At 40.6% G+C, this 7,004-nt stretch overlaps 1 long non-coding RNA gene across 1 annotated transcript; it reads left to right on the top strand.

Moving 5' to 3' along the window:
• Positions 1 to 5,881: 5,881 nt before the first annotated feature.
• Positions 5,882 to 6,579, top strand: LOC142290725 (uncharacterized). Its single transcript, XR_012750370.1, has 4 exons — positions 5,882 to 5,932; positions 6,063 to 6,131; positions 6,285 to 6,379; positions 6,466 to 6,579. It is a non-coding gene; the product is annotated as an uncharacterized LOC142290725 (long non-coding RNA).
• The last annotated feature ends 425 nt before the right edge of the window (positions 6,580 to 7,004 follow it).

Below are 7,004 nucleotides of genomic sequence, written 5' to 3'. Positions count from 1 at the left end.
ATGTCTCTGAAAGGCTATGTTGAGGACCTGCTAAATATATGACAAGCATTAGACAAATATTCCAGCTAGATGGCTCATATGAAACAGTGCTCAATAAAGCACATACCTTACAAAAATACTGTTGATTTAATAGGGAAAACAGCAAAGCTGTGGTGATGTGGGTCTATAAGGAAACGACATATAGAAAAAAATAAGTATGCTCTGTGTCAGGTGAAGATAATGACAGCCTCTTACTCGCATACCTTGTAATTGGTGGTTCAGGGTGAAGGCCCTCAGGATGATGTGCAGGGTGACTAGCGTGGAGGCGCTTTATATACTAAGTTGTGCGTCCACTTCCTATTCAGTGGAACGCAGTGTGCTGGCAGGTGAACCGCACGCCGCGCATGCGCAGTGCGCTGAACGCACCGCGCATGCGCCGGGCACGGAACACAGGCCAGTATGTGGGGATGTGTGTCGGCTGCGTCTAACTTACGTGGAACGCAGCGTGCTGGCCGGTGGAACGCACGCCGCGCCCGCGCAGTGTGCAATATGTCATACACACCACGCAGGCGCAGGGCACGGAGCACCGGTCAGTGTGAGGGGATTGGTGTAAGACGGAGGTGTATTTTGTGCAGTGTCCATCCCTATTTTGCAAGGGATGGACACATGTGATCTGGGCGGCGTAGTGCACACCACGCCCACGCAGCCCAATTGCTTGAACTACGTGGGCACCGGGCGCAGAACACCGGCCAGAGTGTGGGAGGACCTACATAGATAAATGACACATGGTGTTCTGGCACATGAATCGTGCATCGCTCATACCCAGCACAATATCCTGTGCAGCGTACTCGAGAAGCACGGAACATATGACAGTATGCAGATGATTATGAACATTAAGACAATATACTAGACCCCTTGACGTGCATATTAGTGCCAGGTAGTGCTCTGGAAAGGTGAGGTGACGTATTCTGGTCATGGGTGATTAGTGTCACGAGAGTTAAGAGGAACCTGGAAAAAGAAAAATAAATTAGTATAAGTAAAATGACTATATTGAGAACATTCATTGCTAGTCCGTCTACTGGAGTTTTACAATGGTTGATAATAATAATTACTTTCATAGCACGAGGAAGAAGGAAGGAAAAAGGAGAAGTTCATCAAAATCAAAAAAATCAATTTAGTACAATAATGACCTTAAGTCAAATGGAACAGGATCATACATGTACATCATATTCTCTATTGAGTCCTCTAGGTTCTAATGTATTCAAAGTGAATATCCAAAAAGACTCTCTCTCTTTTAGACTACGTATCCTATTCCCACCCCTACGTGCGGGGGGCACATGGTCAATTATCTGGTATCTTAACTGAGCAACAGTGTGGCCGTGTGTTACAAAGTGATATGGAATAGGCAGTAGGGTCTGTTTGCACCTTATCGTAGACTTATGTTTACTAATACGGTCTCGGATATGTTGGGTAGTCTCCCCAACATATCCGAGACCGCACGGACACTTAATTAGGTAAACCACAAATGTGGATTCGCATGTGAAAAAATCATGTATAGGAAATATACGACCTGATAGGGGATGAGAAAAGGTGTCTCCTCTGGTTAAGTTGTTGCATTGTATGCAGTGATAACACGGGAAGTTGCCCTTTCTAGGGGTCCCCAAAAAAGTTTGCCTTTGTTTCCCTTTGTTGGATCCAATATCTGCCCTTACAAGGCTATCTCTCAGGTTTTTTGGTCTCTTGTTACAAAATAACGGAGGTTCTTTAAACTCTTCAATTTCAGGATATGATTTATTCAAAAGTGGCCAATGTCTGTTAATGATGTTTTTAAAGAGTGGAGAGAAGGGGTGATATGTATTGATACATGGGATACGGGCTATATTTCTGTTGGTAATAGGTCTCTGTGATATGCTCCTATTAGCAATGGTCATGGGATAACCCCTTTGGAGAAATTTCTCACTCATTTCGGAGGATCTCCTTTCACGTTGCGTTGGATCGGACACAATCCGTTCCACCCGTTTGTGCTGTGAAATTGGTAAACTCTGCTTAGTATGTTTAGGATGACAGCTGGTGTAATGAAGCAGGTTATTCCGATCCGTTGGTTTTACATACAAGTCCGTGCTGACATGACCCTCCGAGAATATGACCATGGTGTCAAGAAAATTGATTTGATGTAGGTCAGAATGGATGGTAAAGGAGAGACCCTGCCTAAACATGTTAATATCATCAAAGAATTTGGATAAAGATTCGTGATCTCCTTGCCAAATTAGAAAAATGTCATCTATGAATCTTTTCCATATGATGACATGTTCACGCCACATAGGATGGTTGTAGATGAAACATTCTTCGAAGTGCGCCATATATATGTTTGCATATGGGGGCGCTAAATTTGAACCCATTGCGGTCCCGCGTTTCTGAAGGTAAAATTGATCTTGAAACAAGAAAAAATTATTTTCAAGAACAAGTTTGAGTAAGTCAATGCAAAATTTGTTTTGTACATTCGAATATAAGCTGTATTTATTTAGGAACCAATCAATGGCCTCGATACCATGATGATGCTCAATACTAGTGTACAAGCTATTGACATCTAAAGTTACCAGAATACACTGTGTTGGGGGTAATCTGATGTCATGTACAAATGATAGGAAATCTGACGTGTCTTTCAAATATGATTTGATGCTAGAGACCAATGGGGTTAAGATTTTTTCAACCACAATAGCTAGAGGGGATAAAATAGACTCTGTAGAGGCCACAATCGGTCGTCCTGGAGGATTTTGCATATTTTTATGTATTTTCGGAAGTGTGTAGAACACTGGTGTTATAGGGTGTGTTTTAACAAGAAAATCGGCTAATTTCTGGTCAATCGTATTATTTCGTGTATAATATTCAATTAACCGTTTGATAAGGCCTTGAATGTGACTTGTTGGGTCCTTAGAGATAGGTTGGTATGTCCTTGTGTCATTCAATTGGCTTAATATTTCATTGATATAATAGCCCTTGTCTAGCACTACAATCGCACCGCCTTTATCGGCGGGCTTAATAATAATCTTAGAGTTATTTTTGAGATCTTGTATGGCCCTACTCTCTTCCAAAGTAATATTGTGTCTAATCCTGAATTGTCCATCCTCAACTGCCTTAAGAGTCCGCGTGATATCTCCGGAGACTAGAGAGATATACGTCTCTATTGGATGGTATGTTTTCGGAGGATTATATGAGCTGGGAACTCTTAAATCAAGTTGACTGAGTCTAAACATATCCTCAGATTCTATTTGAGCAGCGTCTGTATGTGTGCCTCTTTCAGTGCTAAAATGTGCTTTGAGTCTGAGAGTTCTGAAGAATCTCCTCATTTCCTGATCTAATTGAAATGTATTCAGTGGTGGAGTGGGACAAAATGATAAACCCTTTTGGAGAACACGTGATTCGATTACAGACAGATTGTACGATGAGATATTGTACACTAAGTTAGTACCTGAGACCGCGTCTGTACGTGGTAGGTTGGCGTGGACCCTGTTGCCCCTCTTGTTGCTCCGCCTCGTTTTCCTCTTTGATTTGGACGTTGAGGTAAAAAACGTGGTTGCCGTGTTGTATATTGCTCCGTATCAGAACCAGACGACGTGGAATAGCGATTATAGGATGTAGGTCGTCTTGGGATCTCTTCCATAAACCGCCAACGATATACCCGGTTTTTCGAATAGTCCTCTTGATCCCTCACGAATTTCGACCTCTTTCTTTCTTGTAGGATTTTTCTGAACTCGGCAATGGTTTCTTTGGTCTTGGAATGTATTCTATCCCATTCCGTGCTAGGAATAGTATTTTGGAGTTGTTGCTCAATTGAATTAATATTTCCTCCCAGAGTTTCAATTTCTTTCTGTAAAAATTCTATTGTGAGAATTATAACGTCCATAGAACATTTGTTCACAATACTCTCGAATTTTGTGCAGTAGTCAGAATTTTCTGAAAATAAAGTTGGTCTCAATGAGACCCTTAACCCTCTAGGGATCCTCTGTACCCTGTGATACTCCGCCAACGTGGCAAGGTGTAGTTCTAACGCTGTATATCTCCTTAACTCCTTTTCATAATCTCGGGATCTAACTTCTTCATTTGGAACAGACAGGAATGTATTTGGTATGGTCACCTTGGATAGGATGCTGCTGACTTCTTCATCGTTATACGAAAACGTAGTGAAAGACATATGGTATTATTCAGGCAAAAAAAAAACACTGGAGCTCAGGTGAAAAAACAGTCAATAGTAGTGGTTATACCTGGCTCACTGTGTGAATTGTAGGTGCTCAGAGGAAAAAAGCATACAGTAAAAGAGAAAAACTCTGGCACACTGAATGAAAATACGAAAAATAGAGATGCTTTTGATTCTTCAAACGTGTATTTATTTGTGCATGGATCACAACAATTTCTCAAATCACATCCAACGTTTCGACCGCGTGTTTTACGGTCTTTATCAAGGATGGAATATTATCTAAATGTTAGATAGGTGATATATGATAAACATTCGTCACAACGAATCAATGGGTAAATATGCTTGAGATCCTTATGCATCAAATTTTCTGATAAGTTGTTGATAATGAGATCCACTTTGACAAGTGAGGTACCATGTGAGTCTGAATGAAGATATACGGGATATTCTATTTTGAAAGACAAAAAAATACACAATTTTTTTGAGCTATATGACAACATGACAAAAGTTATGGATACAATCAACTAGCCTATGAGAAATACGGGATTACAAATGACATATTCGATATGAAGTCATAAATAAACACCCACCTAAATGTTAGATAGGTGATATATGATAAACATTCGTCACAACGAATCAATGGGTAAATATGCTTGAGATCCTGTACAAATAGTGAAAATATTAGTATTATTTACTTATACTAATTTATTTTTCTTTTTCCAGGTTCCTCTTAACTCTCGTGACACTAATCACCCATGACCAGAATACGTCACCTCACCTTTCCAGAGCACTACCTGGCACTAATATGCACGTCAAGGGGTCTAGTATATTGTCTTAATGTTCATAATCATCTGCATACTGTCATATGTTCCGTGCTTCTCGAGTACGCTGCACAGGATATTGTGCTGGGTATGAGCGATGCACGATTCATGTGCCAGAACACCATGTGTCATTTATCTATGTAGGTCCTCCCACACTCTGGCCGGTGTTCTGCGCCCGGTGCCCACGTAGTTCAAGCAATTGGGCTGCGTGGGCGTGGTGTGCACTACGCCGCCCAGATCACATGTGTCCATCCCTTGCAAAATAGGGATGGACACTGCACAAAATACACCTCCGTCTTACACCAATCCCCTCACACTGACCGGTGCTCCGTGCCCTGCGCCTGCGTGGTGTGTATGACATATTGCACACTGCGCGGGCGCGGCGTGCGTTCCACCGGCCAGCACGCTGCGTTCCACGTAAGTTAGACGCAGCCGACACACATCCCCACATACTGGCCTGTGTTCCGTGCCCGGCGCATGCGCGGTGCGTTCAGCGCACTGCGCATGCGCGGCGTGCGGTTCACCTGCCAGCACACTGCGTTCCACTGAATAGGAAGTGGACGCACAACTTAGTATATAAAGCGCCTCCACGCTAGTCACCCTGCACATCATCCTGAGGGCCTTCACCCTGAACCACCAATTACAAGGTATGCGAGTAAGAGGCTGTCATTATCTTCACCTGACACAGAGCATACTTATTTTTTTCTATATGTCGTTTCCTTATAGACCCACATCACCACAGCTTTGCTGTTTTCCCTATTAAATCAACAGTATTTTTGTAAGGTATGTGCTTTATTGAGCACTGTTTCATATGAGCCATCTAGCTGGAATATTTGTCTAATGCTTGTCATATATTTAGCAGGTCCTCAACATAGCCTTTCAGAGACATGACTCTCTAATATCATTTATTGATCTGGTTGTTGATTCATACCAGACTAAGGTAATTCTTGTATCATGCTTTGTTCATTCATTGCTAAATATGCCTTATATTGGAGTTGACAGACTGAGAGTTTATTTTGTCATATGGATTCTCATGATGTCTCTAATATGGAGTTATTTATTTTCTATAGAAAAAGGAGAATATCCTTTACAGAATCACTAATTCCTTCCATAGCGGCTGCTAATACGGAGTGTATAAGGTAGTCTTATGCTTTATGTTTCCTATACTCCGTCTGATCATACATATCAGTGAATTTCCCCAGATAAAGATATATATTGATCATAGTGTGCAGTATTTTTCATTTGTGTATGACACACAGATTATAATAATGTTCATATGTACATTTGTTTAGAATATCCCGTATATCTTCATTCAGACTCACATGGTACCTCACTTGTCAAAGTGGATCTCATTATCAACAACTTATCAGAAAATTTGATGCATAAGGTAGATAATGTATATGCACACTATGATCTTTTGTAAGATTCCTATATTATGTGACGTTCATACTAATATTTTCACTATTTGTACAGGATCTCAAGCATATTTACCCATTGATTCGTTGTGACGAATGTTTATCATATATCACCTATCTAACATTTAGGTGGGTGTTTATTTATGACTTCATATCGAATATGTCATTTGTAATCCCGTATTTCTCATAGGCTAGTTGATTGTATCCATAACTTTTGTCATGTTGTCATATAGCTCAAAAAAATTGTGTATTTTTTTGTCTTTCAAAATAGAATATCCCGTATATCTTCATTCAGACTCACATGGTACCTCACTTGTCAAAGTGGATCTCATTATCAACAACTTATCAGAAAATTTGATGCATAAGGATCTCAAGCATATTTACCCATTGATTCGTTGTGACGAATGTTTATCATATATCACCTATCTAACATTTAGATAATATTCCATCCTTGATAAAGACCGTAAAACACGCGGTCGAAACGTTGGATGTGATTTGAGAAATTGTTGTGATCCATGCACAAATAAATACACGTTTGAAGAATCAAAAGCATCTCTATTTTTCGTATTTTCATTCAGTGTGCCAGAGTTTTTCTCT

The sequence above is a fragment of the Anomaloglossus baeobatrachus genome, chromosome 2 (genome assembly GCF_048569485.1).
Source record: "Anomaloglossus baeobatrachus isolate aAnoBae1 chromosome 2, aAnoBae1.hap1, whole genome shotgun sequence".
Classification (NCBI taxonomy): Eukaryota; Metazoa; Chordata; class Amphibia; order Anura; family Aromobatidae; genus Anomaloglossus; species Anomaloglossus baeobatrachus.
The sequence above is the reverse complement of the archived record's forward strand: the minus strand, read 5'-3'. Positions and strand labels throughout refer to the sequence as shown.